Raw genomic sequence first — 17,273 nt, forward strand, 5'->3', positions numbered from 1 at the left:
ATCTGGACAGATTACCAGTACCTCACCTTGGCGTTGGGCTTCCAGACTCTGCCAGTGTACCTGAATGAATGCTACTTCAAGTAAGGTGGTTGCAGAAATAGCAGAGGTAACTCGAGATAGTAGTGGGGGTCCCCCAAAATTGATGCAACCTCTTTCAGAGACGGGGTTGAAAGTGCAGGCTCTGCACTGGCTTTGGGATGCCTGCTTGGAGATGCACCTGCTTCTAGGCCCTGTCTGTTGTCACAAGGTGGAGGCTACTGTGTGGAGAGGGCTGTGGAGAAGGCCTGGATCTCAGCTTCAGTGTGGGTCTCCTAGTCGGTGGGGCCTATCCTGGGCCTGACCTGGGCCCCTGAATGGGTGGCAAGGCAGTCTCAGGGAAGATATTTTATAACCTTCCTTTAAAAAGTGGGAATACCTATAACTATTACTCTATGCCTGTCCTATCATGAGAAATGTACATTTTTAATAAACACTAGTGATGCTCCTGTAGAAAACCTGGATTGATTGGGTTATGAGAGTCTTAACCCAATCAGTGGATTAATCTCCTGATAGGATTAACTGGGTGGGAGTTAAGGGCAGAGCAATGACTTTGGCAAGTTATTTAACTATACTCCCAAATCTCTGCATCTTTCAAAAGAAAAATTCACAAACACCTCACACAACTAAATGAGATATTGACTCAAAATCCTGGTAAAACGCAAATTGTTGTTGCTGCTCATATTACCTTACATATTATTAGATTAAAATGCTACTAAAGGTTAGCTTCAGAACACAAATTCAACTTACTCGCTACTTAGGAATTCCTCTTCTTTGGAAAACCACTTTTTCACTCCCTTCCACACCACAACTATTACAGATTGTTCTCATTTAAACTACAAACTCCTTTGGAATGAAATTTTGTCTTCTATTTCATTTCTTCTATAACATAAACATAGTAATAGTACCAGATATAGTAAATACTATTTGCTTACAGTTGAAAACTCAATCATATAGAGGCCAGCTGAAAAATATTCTAAAGAAGAAAGTCAATGGTATCAGTAAGGAAAAAGTTTCAAAGATATTCAGATTCAATTATGGTATTTTAATATTATAAAAAAGAGAAAGAATAAGAAGGCATATTTGGATCACATTCTTTAAGAAAACTCAGATTACCTTTAAAATGTTAGTATCGATTCAAGTGATAAAAATCTAATGTTAGTTTAGAGAGGATAAAAAATTTGAAAATTTTATCTAAAGAGACTAGTACTTGCCCAATTTTACAGTCATAAAAGCACTTCTGGCACTTGTTTGGCAATCTGGAGGCAGGTAACCATCAGAACAGTTGCACACACCTTGGGAATTGCACACCTAGGATCATTATTTAAAATTTGGATTTTTTTAAAAAATATTTTTGCATTGAAAGTGAAATTATCAGATAGATCATCATGTTTAGTTTTGAATCTTTACCTAACACAATTTGATTTCTATAGTGATTTATTTAGAGAGATAATTGTACAAAATAAATGTTTGATTTCTTAAAGACTCAAATATACACACCAAAGAAGAAGAGGAGGAGGAGGAGAGAGGAAGAAGAGGAAGAAGAGCAGGAGGAGGAAGAGCAGGAGGAGAAGGAGAATAGAAAAACAAAAAAGAACTATAAAGTGACTAAGAACATACAGTACCTTCAAATATTTCTCTGTAAATTTAGTGTGCAATTTCAAAAACACATACTACTTAAATTCTAATTGAAATGCCACCTTTACAGTGATATACTTTCGAAAGCTAAAATCAGCTCCAGCCTGATTGTATGCCTCAATTCCCATTTCCACATTCAGTGATTTATGTTGATAGATTGAGGCATTTGCCTCTACATAAAGTACTTTACTGTTCCCCAGACTGGATGCTAAATATTTACTGGCCTAAAACTACCCTTAACCAGGACAGGATTTGGTTTTATCTGCATTTGTTTGATTTTTAATTAAAAGCATTTTGTAATCTGAGCATCTAGATGCTTAGATATAGTACAAGTTTAGTAAGTGATTTTTTTCTGTAACTGAGAAATGTAATTAAATGTATTTAATTAATGTAATTAATTAATGAATGATGACAGCAAACACATTTATTGGGCTTATTAGCTGTGAGTCTCTATTCTGAGCACTTTATATGGATTTACTCATTAAATACTCATAACAGCCCTGTAAGATAGCAGAGAGAAATAGAAAAGAGTCAGGTACAGATACAGTGCCAAGGCCAAGTCCCCAGTGACCTACTTCCTTCAGCTATGCTCCACCTGCTTATCATTTTCACTACCTTCCACTAAGTGCAATCCAATTATTAATCCATCAAAAGAATTAGTGCACTTAGGAAGTCAGAGCCCTCATGATTCCATCTGTCACCTCTGAACTTTGCTACATTTCCTAATACATGAGCTTTCTGGGGACACATTTCAGATCTAAAAGCATAAAAGAACTATTATCATTCCCACTTTACAAATGAAGAAACTGAGACATACATATTTAGCTTTCCAAAAGTCAAACTGCTACTAATGGAGAGAGCCAGCATTTAAACTAAGTCTTGAGCATTATACTATGCTACCTCTCAAAATAATATAAAACATCTCTCAATTTGGGCTGTCTTACATTGAATCTAAATATTACAACTAAGAACATGAATCTTTTCCCCTGAAACTCTTTACAAAACTGATGTTCCTCTAATGTCAGTTTGTTCCAGTATTGCATCATCACTCGTGTCACTTAGTTAACCTTCAAAAGCTCATGTTTTGGAAGATTCAGAGGTGGGGCTTTTGGGCAATAATAATAAAATGTCATCAGGAGATTAATCCATTGGATAGATTTATCATTTGAATAAACTATTGTGTGGTAACTATAGGCTGATGGGGCATGGCTGCCTCAATTTCCACCCAAGAGTTTATTCAAATTATGAGGTTATTTTGCCCTTGGGGTTATACCTTCATGCATGAACTTTGTCTTTCTCTGACTCTCTCATGCACACACATTCATTCCCGTCCCCCTGCCCCTTTTTTCCCTCTCTGCTTTCTGGCTGTCATAAGTTGAGCAGCTTTTCTCCTCCACCACCCTTCCATCAAGATGTTCTGCCTTACGTCAGGTCCAGAAGAATGGAGTTGGCTGATCTTGGACTCAATCTTTGAAGTTATGAAGCCCAACTTTTCCTTCTCTAAGTTGTTGTTGTCAGGTACTTGAGTCACAGCAATGAAAAGCTGACTAATACATAAGGAAATAATTTAAGATTATGGAACTATATCACTCCTTATAAAATTTCCACCCACTAGTTTTAGAATCCACTGATAATTCTTTAACCCCCTCATTCTTTCTATATTGCTTATAATGTAAGGAAAATTTTTCCTTCCTCCCCATTCATTTATGCAGTTATTGTCATTAACAATAATCAATAATAGTAAATGATATTATTGGAAATACCATGTAATACATTTACTTGTTAAATTTTTACTTATTTATTAAAACAAAATCACATTTATTTTACTTTATTCAATGAGCAAAAATCTATTTATATCATTATTTATAACAATGCCCAAATTGCCTCATATTTTGTCAATGGAAGCCCTTTTATAATTTTGTTCTATTAACATGTAACAATTATATATATTCATAGAGTAGAGGTGATATTTCAATAATGCTTATAGTATTTACAGATTGAATAAAGAAAATTAGAATTTCCATATCCTTATCACTTCTTTATGCTTGGAGACATCAAATTCCTCTCTTCTAGTTCTTCATAAAATATATAATAGGTGATTGTGGATTATATTCACCCTACTGTGCTTTGGAACACTAAAATTTATAACCTATGCAATTTTGATTTTGTTCCCATTATCTGATTCTCCCTACCCCACTCCCTTCCCCCGCTCCCTTCTCCCTTCCCCCTACTCCGCTCAGTCACTATTAATCCATATTCTACATTCAGATCAACTTTTTGAAAGATCTACAGGAAAGAGAACATGGGTTATATGTCTTTTAGTACCTACCTTATTTCTCTCAGCATGTCCTAAAGTTCCATCCATTTTGCTGCAAAGTACAGAATTTCATTCTTTGTATGGCTAAATAATACTCCATTGTGTGTATATACCACACTTTCTTTATTCATCTAATCATGGGCATTTATGTTGATTCTAAAGCTAAATCCTTGTCCCAGGGAGGCAGAGTGGTGGCCCCAGGTGGTCTGGAATGTGAGCCTCAGCCATGGTGAGCCCACCATCCCAAAAATTGCATAGGTTATAAATAGACCTAAATGTAAGACCTAAAATCATGAAACTACTAGAAGAAAACATAGGGTAAACATTTAATAACATCCATGTAGGTAAGGATTTTTTCACAAGATCCAAAAGCACAAGCAACTAAAGCCAAAAACCATCCAATAAAATTATTTAAAACTAAGTAGCATTTTCAAAACAAAGGTAGTAATACATGGAGTGAAAAAAATGGAGAAAATATTTGATAACTACTAATCTGACAAAGGATTGATATTCAGAATAAATAGGAAACTAAAAAAACTCAACTACAAAATATAAAACAACTTTTAAATGGTTGCATGACCTTAATATATACTTCTCAAGAGAATGAATACAAATAACTAACTAATATATAAGAAAATGCTCAATATCATTAGTTATCTTAGAAATGCAAATTGGAACCATAATATCTCATCCCAAGCAGAATGGTTATTATTGAAAAGACACAGACACACACACACACACACACACACACACATACACACACATATACACATATTGGCAACAGTGTAGAAAAAAGGAACTCTTGTATGTTGTTGATAAGAACGTAAATTAGTACAGCAATTATGGAGAAGAGAATGGAGGCAAAAACAACAACAAAAACAAAACAAAAATAGCAGTCTTACATTTAGGTCTATGATCCATTTTGAGTTTACTTTCATATGGGCTGAGAGACAGGGGCCAAGTTTCAAACTTCTGCTTTATGTATATCCAGTTCTCCCACCACCTTTGATTGAAGAGCTTGTCTTTTCTTCAGTGTATTTCTTGACACCTTTGTCAAGAATCAGTTGACTATAACTGCATGGGGTTCCTCATGGAATTCTATTTAGTTGCAATGGTCTATGTGAATATTTTTATCCCAGTACCCTTTTGTTTTGGATTACTAAAGCACTGTAGTATATCTGGAATACAGACATCAGAATGCCCTGCAGCTTTGCTCCTTTTGCTCAAGATTGCTTTTGCTATTTGGGATCTTTTGGGCTTCCATATGAATTTTATGATTTGTTATTGGTATTTTGTATGAATTTCTTTGAATAATATGGACATTTTAACAATATTAATTGTTCCATGGAAGGTCTTTTCATTTGTGTTTATTTGTGTGTGTCTTCTTCAATTTCTTTCATGGGTATTTTATAAATTTCAGTGTAGAGGTCTTTCACTTCCTTAATTAAATTTATCCCCAGGTATTTTATTTTTTGTAGCCATTGTAAATGGAATATTTTCATAATCTCTTTGGTATATAAAAGTGCTACTGATTTTTTTATATTAATACTGTATTCTGAAACTTTACAAAATTCATTTATCAATGCTGGTAGTTTTTTGGTTAAATATTCAGTTTCTCTATATGGAGAATCATCTTTGTCTTGTTCCATATCTTAGGGAATATATGAAATACATATCTAAGAATTAATATTAATAAAAATTAATTTTTATCCTCTTTGAAAAATGCTGTTAGTGAAACAAGAAGATAAGCCAATAATGGGGATAAAACATGTACAAGGACATATTCAGATACAGGACTAGTATTCAAAATAAACAAAAAACATTTAACACTTTATAAAAAGAAACTAAACAGCCTGATTTTAAAATGGGCAAAAGACTGTACCAGATACTTCACAAAAAAGATATCCAGATGGTAAATAATTATATAAAAAGATGACCTACACCACATGCCATCAGTGAAATGTAAATTCAAATAGTAATAGGGTATCACTGCACACCACTAGAATGACCAATTATAAAACATTGACATCAAATACTGGCTAGGTTGTGGGGCAACATGAAATTATGCAGTTGTGTTGGAAGACATTTTGACAGTCTCTTCCAATATTAGGCATCTTCCCACCATAGGATTCTCTGGTTGCAATCCTTTACACAAAGGAGTTGAAAATGTATATTCTTCGTCGAAAAACCTGAACAAGAATGGTTATAACAGCTTTATTCATAATTGCTAAAACTTAGAAGCAACCAGAATGTTTTTCAGCAGGTAAATGAATAAATAATTGCAGTATATCAAGACAATGTAACATTATTTCACATTAAATAACATTATTTCACATTAAAAAGAAATGAGCTATCAAGGCATGAAAATATATAGAGGACTCTTAAATGCATATTAATAAATAAGTCAATCTAAAAAGTCTACATAATGTATGACTCCAGGAATATGATTTTATGGAAAAGCTATGGAGAAAAAAATTCACTGGGTTCCAGGAGCTAAGTGGGAGGGAAGGATTAAGAGAAAAGTCAGAGGACTTCTAAGGTAGTAAAAATACTCTGTATGATATAATGGGAGAGACAAGTGTCATTATGCACTTGTCAAAATCCATAAGACATACAAAATAAAAAGTGAACCCTAACATACACTATGGACTTTGGGTGATGATGGTGTATCCATGTAGGTTCATCCATTATAAGAATTGTACAACTCTGATGAGGCATGCTGAAAATGAAGAGAGCTAGGAATGTTTGAGGTATGAACTATATGGGAACTACCTGTATCTTAATCCAATTTTGCTGTGAACCTGAAACTAATCTTAAAATTAATTCATTTTTTAAGTTACTAAAAAAAAGAAAAGACCTCCAGAAAAGAAAAAAAAAAGTGGAGAATGCATATCAAATGCATATCATTAAGTGAAAGAAGCAATCTGAAAAGCCTACATAATTTATGATTCCAATAACTTGATACTCAAAAAAAAAAAAAATAACAGAGAGGGTAAAAACATCAGTGGTTGCCTGGGGTTAGAGGAAATAGAAGATTGAATATATGGAGCTCAGAAGCTTTTTAGGGGAGTAAAAGTACTCTGATCATACCAGTGGACACATGTAATTATATATTAATCAAAAACTCAAAGATAATATAACACTGAGAGTCAACTCTAATGTAAGCTATGAACTCTTGGTGATAATTATGTATCAGTGTACATAATCAATTGTACAAGTGTTACACAGTGGTTTGTGATGTTGAAATTGTGATAGGTTGTATACAAATGGAGTCAAGAGGGTCTATGCAAAAATCTCTGCACTTTCTACTAAATTTTGCTATGAAACTAAAGCTCTACAAAAGCAAGCATATTTTTAAAAGGAGATAAAATCAAATTTCCCATGACCACTTATATTCATAAGACACAGGAATTATCTTCCTTTTGTGAACAAGTTTATGTATTTACTGATATATTTAACATCTTTTGAAAAGTACACAACTATAATAATATACTTTTTTAGGTCATCAGCAATTCAATTCAAATCAAAGTGGTTTTTAACACTAATTATAGCTGCTGGGTTTACTCAATTTAGCTCCAAATTGAATCTAGATACACAAGGTCCTGGCACATAGTCAGAACCTGATAAACATAAATTAATGAGTGACATTGAAAAGCTTCCAAGAGAGATGTGATTCAAGGAAACATGGGCTTACTTATTACTTACTCCATGTCCAGAGCACCTTTGTGCACAAGTCTTTGCACTTTCCTTAATCATTCTTGATTCCACGCATACAAGGTTTACACAAATCTAAAAAAAAAAAAACATACAAAGAGATTTCCAATTCTGAGGGAGGGGCCCGGCCATCATAGCATTAAAATTAATTACATAACAAAATCTGAGCTCTTTATGACCAGGTGAGATGTTGGTGAGCGGGTAAACAGGAGGATTTGCCTAAGCGATTCCAGCAAGCGGGCCCTGCGGAGCCCTCCAGCCCATGCCTGGTGGGGACCCATCGCCAGGAGCGCCAAGCCGGGATGTCCATACTTGCCAAAATTGGGGACTGGCAGGACCATCACAATGGCACCAGCAGACGGACGGCGTGGTTGCCCCAGCTGGGCACTATAGGTCAATCTCCCTACAGCCCCGCCGCTGTCCCACACCCCCAATGCAGACTTCCAGCTCCCTTCCTTCCCCCCGCCCTACCAGCCTATCTACCCCCAGTCGCAAGATCCTTACTCCCATGTCAACGACCCCTACAGCCTGAACCCCCTGCACGCCCAGCCGCAGCCACAGTACACGGGGTGGCCGGCCAGAGGCAGAGTCAGGAGTCTGGGCTCCTGCACACGCACCGGGGGCTGCCCCACCAGCTGTCCGCCTGGATCTTCGCAGGGACTACCGGCGGCACGAGGACTTCCTGCCAGGCCCGCACGGGCTTGGCTCGGGACTCGGAGACCTCCGGATCCACTGCTTACCTCACGCCATCGAGGACTTCCTGCATGTAGAAGACCCGGGTATTAACATCTCAGATCAAACTGTAATTAAGAAAGGCCCCGTCCGTGTGTCCCTGTCCAAGTCCAACAGCAACGCCGTCTCCGCCATCCCTATTAGCAAGGACAACCTCTTTGGTGGCGTGGTGAACCCCAACGAAGTTTTCTGTTCAGTTCCGGGTCGACTCTCACTCCTCAGCTCCACCTCGAAGTACAAGGTCACAGACCTCGAAGTACAAGGTCACAGTGGCGGAAGTGCAGCGGTGCCTCTCACCGCCCTAATGTCTTAAACCAGTCGCTGCTGGGCGGAGTGCTCAGGAGGGCGAAGTCTAAAAATGGAGGAAGATCTTTAAGAGAAAAACTGGACAAAATAGGATTAAATCTGCCAGCAGGGAGACGTAAAGCTGCCAACGTTATCTTGCTCACATCACTAGTGGAGGGAGAAGCCGTCCACCTAGCCAGGGACTTTGGGTACGTGTGGGAAACCGAATTTCCTGCCAAAGCAGTAGCTGAATTTCTCAACCAACAACATTCCGATCCCAAAGAGCAAGTGACAAGAAAAAACATGCTCCTGGCTACAAAACAGATATGCAAAGAGTTCACCGACCTGCTGGCTCAGGACCGATCTCCCCTGGGGAAGTCGCGGCCCAACCCCATCCTGGAGCCTGGCATCCAGAGCTGCTTGACTCACTTCAACCTCATCTCCCATGGCTTCGCAGCCCGGCGCACACCGCCGGGGTCACCGCGCTGCAGAACTATCTCACCGAGGCCCTCAAGGCCTTGGACAAAATGTACCTCAGCAACAACCCCAACAGCCACACGGACAACAGCGCCAAAAGCAGTGACAAAGAGGAGAAGCACAGAAAGTGAGGCTCTCCTCCCGCCTCGGCCCCGCCCGCCCGTCGCCTGCCTCACCAGCCCGCGCGCGCCCACCCACTCGGCCCCTCCCCCACCGGCAGGTGACAGCTCCAGATTGGCGACCCTCACTGCTGCTGCTGCTGCTGCTGCTGCCGCTGCCGCTGCCGCCGCCCTCCGGTGCCCCGGGTCCTCGGGACTGCTCGCTCCACTGCCAGTGGGCAGCCGCTGTGGACTCTGCCAGGTGCCTCGACTTCCCCGTCGGACCACGCCCCCGCCCTCAGGTGGAGCCTAAGAGAACTGAACGGGCCTTGGAGCCAGCAAAGAAAAGTTCTGCCGAGTTGTGAACTTTTTTTCTTTTTAACAGTTTATTAAATCACTATTCTCCACTGCCCATAATATAGAATCAATCTCAACATTAATCAATACATGAAGTTGTAAAGAAAATATAGCATATTTTTTGCAATGGAATATTGTTCAGCTATAGAAGGCATGAAATTCTTTTACAATGTAGGAAATTATGTTAAATGAGTGAGGCATAGAAAGGCAAACATCACATCATCTTATTTATTAGTAGAATACAAAAAATATGTCATAGAAGTTCAGAGTAGAATAGTGATTAGCAGATATTGGAAGTATAGAGGAAAGGGGAGATAGCAAGAGGCTCATTAATGAATACAATCTTACAGTTTGAGAGAAAGAATAAGTTCTGATCCTCTCCGGCATGGAATGGTGAATATAATGAAAAACAATGGATTAATATATCTCAACACTTAGAAGAGAGGATTTTGTATGCATTCACCATAAATAAACAATAAAAGTCTAAGATGAAGGATATGCCAATTACTCAAAGTTGAACAATGCCCGATATAGGCAGAAAACAAAACATCATAATGTACCTCATAAATTTGTACAAACACTATGTGTCAATCAAAATAATAATAGAATAAATATCAAGAAGAAAACACAAAAAGCAAACAGTACAAATGAGAATGTTGGGTTGGATGTACTGTTGTACTCTGTTGGTGAAAACTAAAACTAGTGTAACCATTATTGTAAATAGTAGGGAGGTTCCCCAAAAAATTAAAAATAGAACTACAATATGACACAGAAATCCCACTACTGGGTATACATCCAAAGGAAATGAAATTAGTTTCCTGAAGAGATATCTGCACTCACATGTTTACTGCAGCATTATTCATAATAGCCAAGAATATACAGAATCAACTTGTGTTCAATGGATACATAAATTAAGAAACTATGTCATATGTATATGAAAATACTACTCAGCCACAAATAAAAATCAAAATGTTATTGGAATTTTAATATGGATTGAATTAAATCTGTAGACTGCTTGGATATTAAAGACATTTTAATGAGAATTTTAATGAGCAATGACTGTTTCCATTTATTTGTGTCTTCTTCAAATACTTTCACCAATGAATTATAGTTTTCAGTATATGGATCTTTCACAATAACTACAATTTCAAAATTTACATTGTTTGATTATAGAGGGTGTCCTTGAACTGGTCACAAGGAAAAAGTACAATCCAGATTCCAGCAAACAGGAAAGATGAAGGGTTTCCCCAGGCATAGAGAATGCTGACAGCACATGGCCTATTTTGGTAAGTGTTCTATTCACATTTGAAAAGAAATTTAATTCTAAAGTCATTTTGGGTAGTGTTCTATCATTGCAAATCACTTTAATTTGATTAATATAAATATAATACTAAAAAGACATCTAACAAAGAATATTATCTTACACTGCTTTTGGTGTCATTGTGCATGTTTCTCCTGAGCAATAGCAGTGGGCACTATGATCATAATCCAATCCAATAGTAACTCTGAGCAACTGAACAATAGTGACAGCAAATGACTACCAGGATAAACCCTCTGAATACTAAAAACATGAAGAAAAAAAACTTTTATTAAGAATTATGAAGTTATAAAATAAAGCAATATTAACTATAATGAAAAATTAGTATATTTAAAGCTCATTTTTAAACTTATTAATGTATTCAAGGCCCCTGTGTAGATGTAAGTTATAGTAGGTTATACAAACTTTTCAGGTAGACTTATTCAACCTGAATTGTTGAGAGCCATCCATGGGCTATGTGTGGACTACACTGGCACCACAGCCTAGTGAATAGGAGAATCTTGTGTCTGGGAATGTCCAGTGGAAATTTCCTCTGGACAAGACCACCCAGCTACATTGTTAAGTCCTATTCAGCCCTGCTCCAGGTCACACACAGCATGGGAGATAGGGTGACCTGCTGCAGCCCACAGCCTCTCAGAGATGGGTATGACCTGCCAAGATGCCAATCAATATGCTGACGGCCAGACATCACTAAGCAAGACTCTGCCCCTAAAATCGTATCCCTGCCTTTGATGTAGTATCTTATATAAGCCACAGGAGCCATTTTTTAGTTGTCCAGCTCCAGCTCCTGTGTGGGCTGAAACTATCAGGTGCTCCATCCTTTAAAACTTTAATTCTGACTCTGTCTTTTGTTCTTTACTAATTATTTTAGACTTTAAGTTCTTCATAGGTTTTATTCCTCTGAGCAGGCAAGAGTTCCCTGGTGAGGTGCTGGCCACCCAATGATAATGAATGAGTCAAAACAATAATTAAATTTAATTTCAAAATACTATTAATTACTGACAACCGAAGTGATCCCAGCAAATCCAATGACCTCAAACATCACATTGGCATTACTTTAATATTTCATTTTAATAATCAGTTTTACATTCCTTCTCTAGTAGGCAGCTTCTAAAATGGGTCTCAATCATCCTTGCCTCATTGTATTCACATCTTGTGTAATTCTACTCCAAGATTTCATTAATGCATTGAACATTTCAGTCTACCCTCAAAGGAGAGTTAGTTATTTCATATTCTGAAAAGCTGTTGAACCCATGCAAGCCCTCTTTTCCCATCCCAGTTGTGATTAAAATTACTTAAGAAAGAAAAAGAGTACAGGAAATATTTTTTTACCAAATGTTGCACACTCCATTTCTTCTACTCTCCAAAAAAAGAAAATATTGTTCACTTTTGATTGGTAAAAAATACAAATTAGCTAGGATCCCAAGGAATCACAAGGAAAAAAAATAATATATAAAATACATAAAATTAGTACAAGCACTAGAAAAGAGAGCAAAGCAGATTCCAAATTCATCCTTCTATACTCTATAGATCATGAGACAAAGATACTGAAGATTATGTTTCCTATGTTTTTGTCACCAAATTATTGACAGCTGGAAGGAAGAAGAGATTTTTTTCCTTCTCATATACTGTTCCTTTTGTCAGCCTTTTCCAACTAGCAGCAGCATTTTGCCTCTAAAGTAGAAGTTTATTCCAGTAATTTCAGCTAAATTCAGGATCAATAGTTTCACAGATATAGCGCCTTCCAGTTCTATCATAACCCGTCCAATCCTAGATTTTAAAAGTAGCAGTAGCTGGAGACACCACTTCTGCCTCCACTGGCAACTTTTGAAAAACCCACAAGTAACATCATAATCAATGACAAAAACTGAAAGCTTCTCCTCTGAATCAGATACAAGGCAGGGATATCCACATTCACCAGTTTTCTTCAACATAGTGTTGGAAATACAAGCAAGAGCAATCAGACAAGAAAAAATAAATAAAACACATCCAATGGGGGTTTCAAGGTGGTGGAACAAGGTGGTTGCTCCATGGTGCGAAACCAGAAAACAGATAGGCAGCTTCTCAAGAAGGTGGGTAAACAAAAAAGGGAGCAGAGAACTTTACTGTAATTTAATACTCAGCATAAAGAATATTAGGGACTCAGGAGGATGGATATAATTAAATAAGGAAGAAACCTCCAGTGCCACCTCCACTGCCACAGTGGGAAGCAATAGCCAGAGTAGTCCCTCCACAAGCAAAGTGAGGGGATAAGGGAGAATTAAAGGAATCCACATTTTTAGGAATCCCAAATCATGTCAGGATTTGAAGTGTTTAGAGATCAAAGACACAGCCCAACTGAACTGAAAGGCATGATGCACAATATCCTTGTGCAGGAAAGAATCTGCATCTCTCCCAACTGTGTGCAGAGGACACAGGAAAGAACCATTTTGCAGCCAAGGAATTGGGGCTGGCAATGAGGGGAGCCAATTCCTAGCAAAGCTGAGTTTGGTCTGAAATACAAGCCTGGCAAAATCACACTACAAGACATACAGTGTACTTATGTAACCAGGAGAAAAATGAAACATGGAAAGGGGTTTACATAGAATACTGGTTGTGGAAACCCACCTGCTTTTGCCCTTCCACTCCAATATGGCTGCTTGCAGGAATGGCTGGGAGGAGGCCCCTCGGGCTCTGCTGGAACTTTATAGCTTTGTGGGGCTATTGCTGTAGCCATCCCCTGTCCCTGCCAAGCTTAATTGGCAGCAGGAGTTCCTAATCACAGCAGCCAACAGAGTGAGTTCCAGGTCTCTGGAGTGGCTGGACTCAGGAAGGATAAGGAAATGACCCTCAGGAACACTCTGCCTCTCAGAAGTCCCTCAGTAGGGATGAGAAAAGATCCACAGGCCCCTGAGTTGTGCCAATCTGATGAGAACAAAGAGGCACACGTCTAGGCATTTTAGAGAGCCATGGGGCCCAAACTGGAGATGCCAGGGATGGTGTTGGTGACTATTCTGAAATTCAGTGTCAGCAATGAAACCCTCTCTTTTTGAGCTACTTCATGAGAAAATAGAAGAGACTATGGGCCAGGCGCGGTGGCACACACTTGTAATCCCAGTAGCTCAGGAGGCCGAAAAGGAGGATCTCAGTTCAAAGCCAGCCTCAGCAATGGCGAGGTGCTAAGCAACTCAGTGAGACCCTGTCTCTAAACAAAATACAAAATAGGGCTGGGGATGTGGCTCAGTGGTCTAGTGCCCCTGAGTTCCATCCCTGGTACCCACTACCTACAAAAATAAGAGACTATGGAAGGGGTAGGAGTAGGCAAAAAAAAATTGGGAATGCTTTCTTTATTTTCAACTCAGTATACCAATTCAAAAATTACATCTTTATATTTTAAAGAAAACATTTACCCAAATGGAGACTTATATCTGACCATGTGAAATTTTCAAAATAGATTAATTTCTCACTAATTTCCAATTACTACCACTCCATCCCTGAACCCTCAGCAGTGGGGTGGTGAGGGCCACTAGGGACAGGGAAAACAGACCTGTGAGATGCATCAATGTGGGTGTCCTGGCAGTCTAAGAGCCTGCATAAGTTCCCTGAAAATCTAAATAAAGGGAGAAAGCCAGAGGACAGAGGGAGCACATGAACACCATCCTAGAGGAAGGTGAAAGGGGCTGGGGAAATTTTTTAACATATGCTATGATTTGAATACAGGTAGTGTCCCCCAAAGGCCATATGTGAAAGCTTGGTCCCCAATGTGACACTATTAAGAAGTGTAGTGGACCTTTAGGAGGTGATGTCTTATGGTAGGTCCTTAGGTCACTGGGGGCATTCCCCCAAGAGTGGTTATGGGACCTTCATCTCATGCTCTGCTTCCTAGATTCTGATGTCATTTGTTTGTCTCTCTTGTACTCCCATCAAGATGTGTCAGTGACCCAAAGCAGTGGGGCCACCAGGTCTTCCACTGATACCTCCTGAATTGTAAGTCAAAACAAACTTTTCCTCTTTATAGATCAATTGTTCAGGCATTTCATTATATTATTGTGAAGCTGACTGACACATCTACTTTGCATAGTTTGCCTGAGGCTCCTGCTATCTCATTGAAATTATCTTCACATTCATACTCTGGTCTACAATTGAAGAGAAGGGTGGCATTCAACTATAGCTTGTGGGTTAAATCTAGTCCAATGACTTTTTTGTTGTTGTTTTCAACCTGCAAGCTATAAAATCCTTTTACATTTTTAAAAGACTGAAAAGAATTAACAGAAGAATAATGTTAAATGAATGATAGGTAAAAAAGCACATGAAACCCAGATTTCAGTCTTTATAAGTCGTATTTAACACAGCCATGATCACTTATTTATGTATAGAATATGACTCCTTTTGTTCCTCAAATTTAGAACTGAATAGTTGCAAACGAGACTGTATAGACTACAAAGACTAGTAAATTTACTATCTGACCCTTTACAGAAAAAGAAAGTTTGGCCATGAGGTAAGAGCTGAGATGAAGAGTCACAATGACAGGAGGATTTGTTTGAACTCCCCTGAGGTTGGGGTTAAATGAGGGGTTTCCCTTGTAGTCCCCCCCTGTTCAAATCAGCTTATACTCAACCTTTTTCTCACCAATATAAATTTTTGTCCTGTATGCTTCTTCCACTGGACAAGAGACCACAATTTTTCCTATTGAAACAAAACAGGAAAGGAGACAGTCCTAATGCTTACAAATACAAAAATATTAGACACTCATTATAAACATCAGAAACAGGCCAACGTGTGCAGCAGAAACTCTGCAGGACAATGGATCAGGTATATTGACTATGTGCTGATGTTCTATACAAAACACCGGAGAGATAAGTGTAAGTAGACAGTGGGCTAATTAATTTCACCTTGTCTCCATCTCTAACTTCCTCACCAGTCCTTAAGTTCCAAGCATGAAAAACCCTCTGGACTGGGGCTCCTGTGTCATATGATCTAGACCACATCACACAAATTAGAGTGAGCACTTGGCTTGAACAAAGAATATCCATTTTGTTTTTAACTCTATATGTCTTTGATATGTAATATTATGTCTACTATTGTTTTTCTTTCTTGAATAAACTATTAGACATATTATAAGTACTTTATTGATTGATTGATTGATTGATTGCAGTGTTGAGAATTGAACCCAGGGGTACTCTACCACTGAGCTATATCCCAAGCCCTTTTTATTTTTTATTTTGAGACAGTCTTGCTAAGTTGCCTCTGCTGGTCTCTAACATGGGATTCTTCTACATCATTCTTCAATGATGGAAATAGTCCATGTCTGCAGCCAGTGGCTACTGAACACTTGAAATTCAGCTAGTGCCAATGAGGATACCAATTTTTAAGTTTATGTAATTTTAATTAACTTATGGCTACATGTGAATGGTGGCTATTCTACTGAACATTGTAGACCTAAAGGAAAAGTATTAGATAAGTGAATGCTAAGCATTGGAAATTTGGCTACAGTAAAGTAAGTTTAATAAATTCATAACTTTGTTTTGTCCTTCTACATTAGATCTGACAGGCAAATTCAAATAGATAAAGACAGGGGAGCTAGACAATTCCAATCTTTTTGAGTGGAAATGATAGACCTTAATGGCTTTTGTCTCATTTAAAGATGAGTGGCAATAAAAAGAAAATAAGCATGGGACCCAAGAATATATTTTGAGACATAAGACAGCAAGCAGATATTTTTCATCATCTAGTGCAGGAAATAAAATATATTTTCGAATCTGTTGCTTAAATATCAATAATACTCAAGAATAGGAACACTATCAAGAGGAAAGCTGAAAGATTCAGTTTGAGACAAGAAATTGAGATGGATATATAGGTTGCTGAGAATCAGGAAGAGGTTAAAAAAGTTGTTAGGTGAAATGAGCAAAGATTATAGACAATTGAAATGCAATCATGGAACTGCAATCTACATTATGAGTTCCCCAAAACACAATCACTACAGTAAAAAAAAAAATCAAAGGGGTTATCTGGAGGACAAGTTTTCAAAACTTCCCTTGACTGTACAAAAAAGGCAAAGATATACAAACAAGTAAAGTTAAGATGAACAGAAGCAATAATCACATATGTAATCAGAGAAAACATATAAATATAAAGGCAGACCCATTGCACAGTGAAATGTATTAAAGTTGAGTGATAAAATGCTGAGAACAAATAGATCTTAATAAAAGTTGTGCATTTCAGGCATTACTTAAGAACTCCAAGAGTTTTCAGACAAACCTATCTCTCTTCCCTAAAACCCAAAGGAAAAGTGGATGGACATATGACAGCATAACAAATGCTA

The 17,273-nt window shown here is 38.0% G+C and overlaps 1 pseudogene; it reads left to right on the plus strand.

The window, feature by feature from the left end:
• Positions 1–6,111: 6,111 nt before the first annotated feature.
• Positions 6,112–10,940, plus strand: LOC124106297 (transcription factor AP-2-alpha-like; annotated as a pseudogene).
• The last annotated feature ends 6,333 nt before the right edge of the window (positions 10,941–17,273 follow it).

Source organism: Marmota monax, unplaced genomic scaffold, assembly GCF_021218885.2.
Source record: "Marmota monax isolate L192 unplaced genomic scaffold, Marmota_monax_Labrador192_F-V1.1 WCK01_AAM20220418_F8-fsc01063, whole genome shotgun sequence".
NCBI classification, from domain to species: Eukaryota; Metazoa; Chordata; class Mammalia; order Rodentia; family Sciuridae; genus Marmota; species Marmota monax.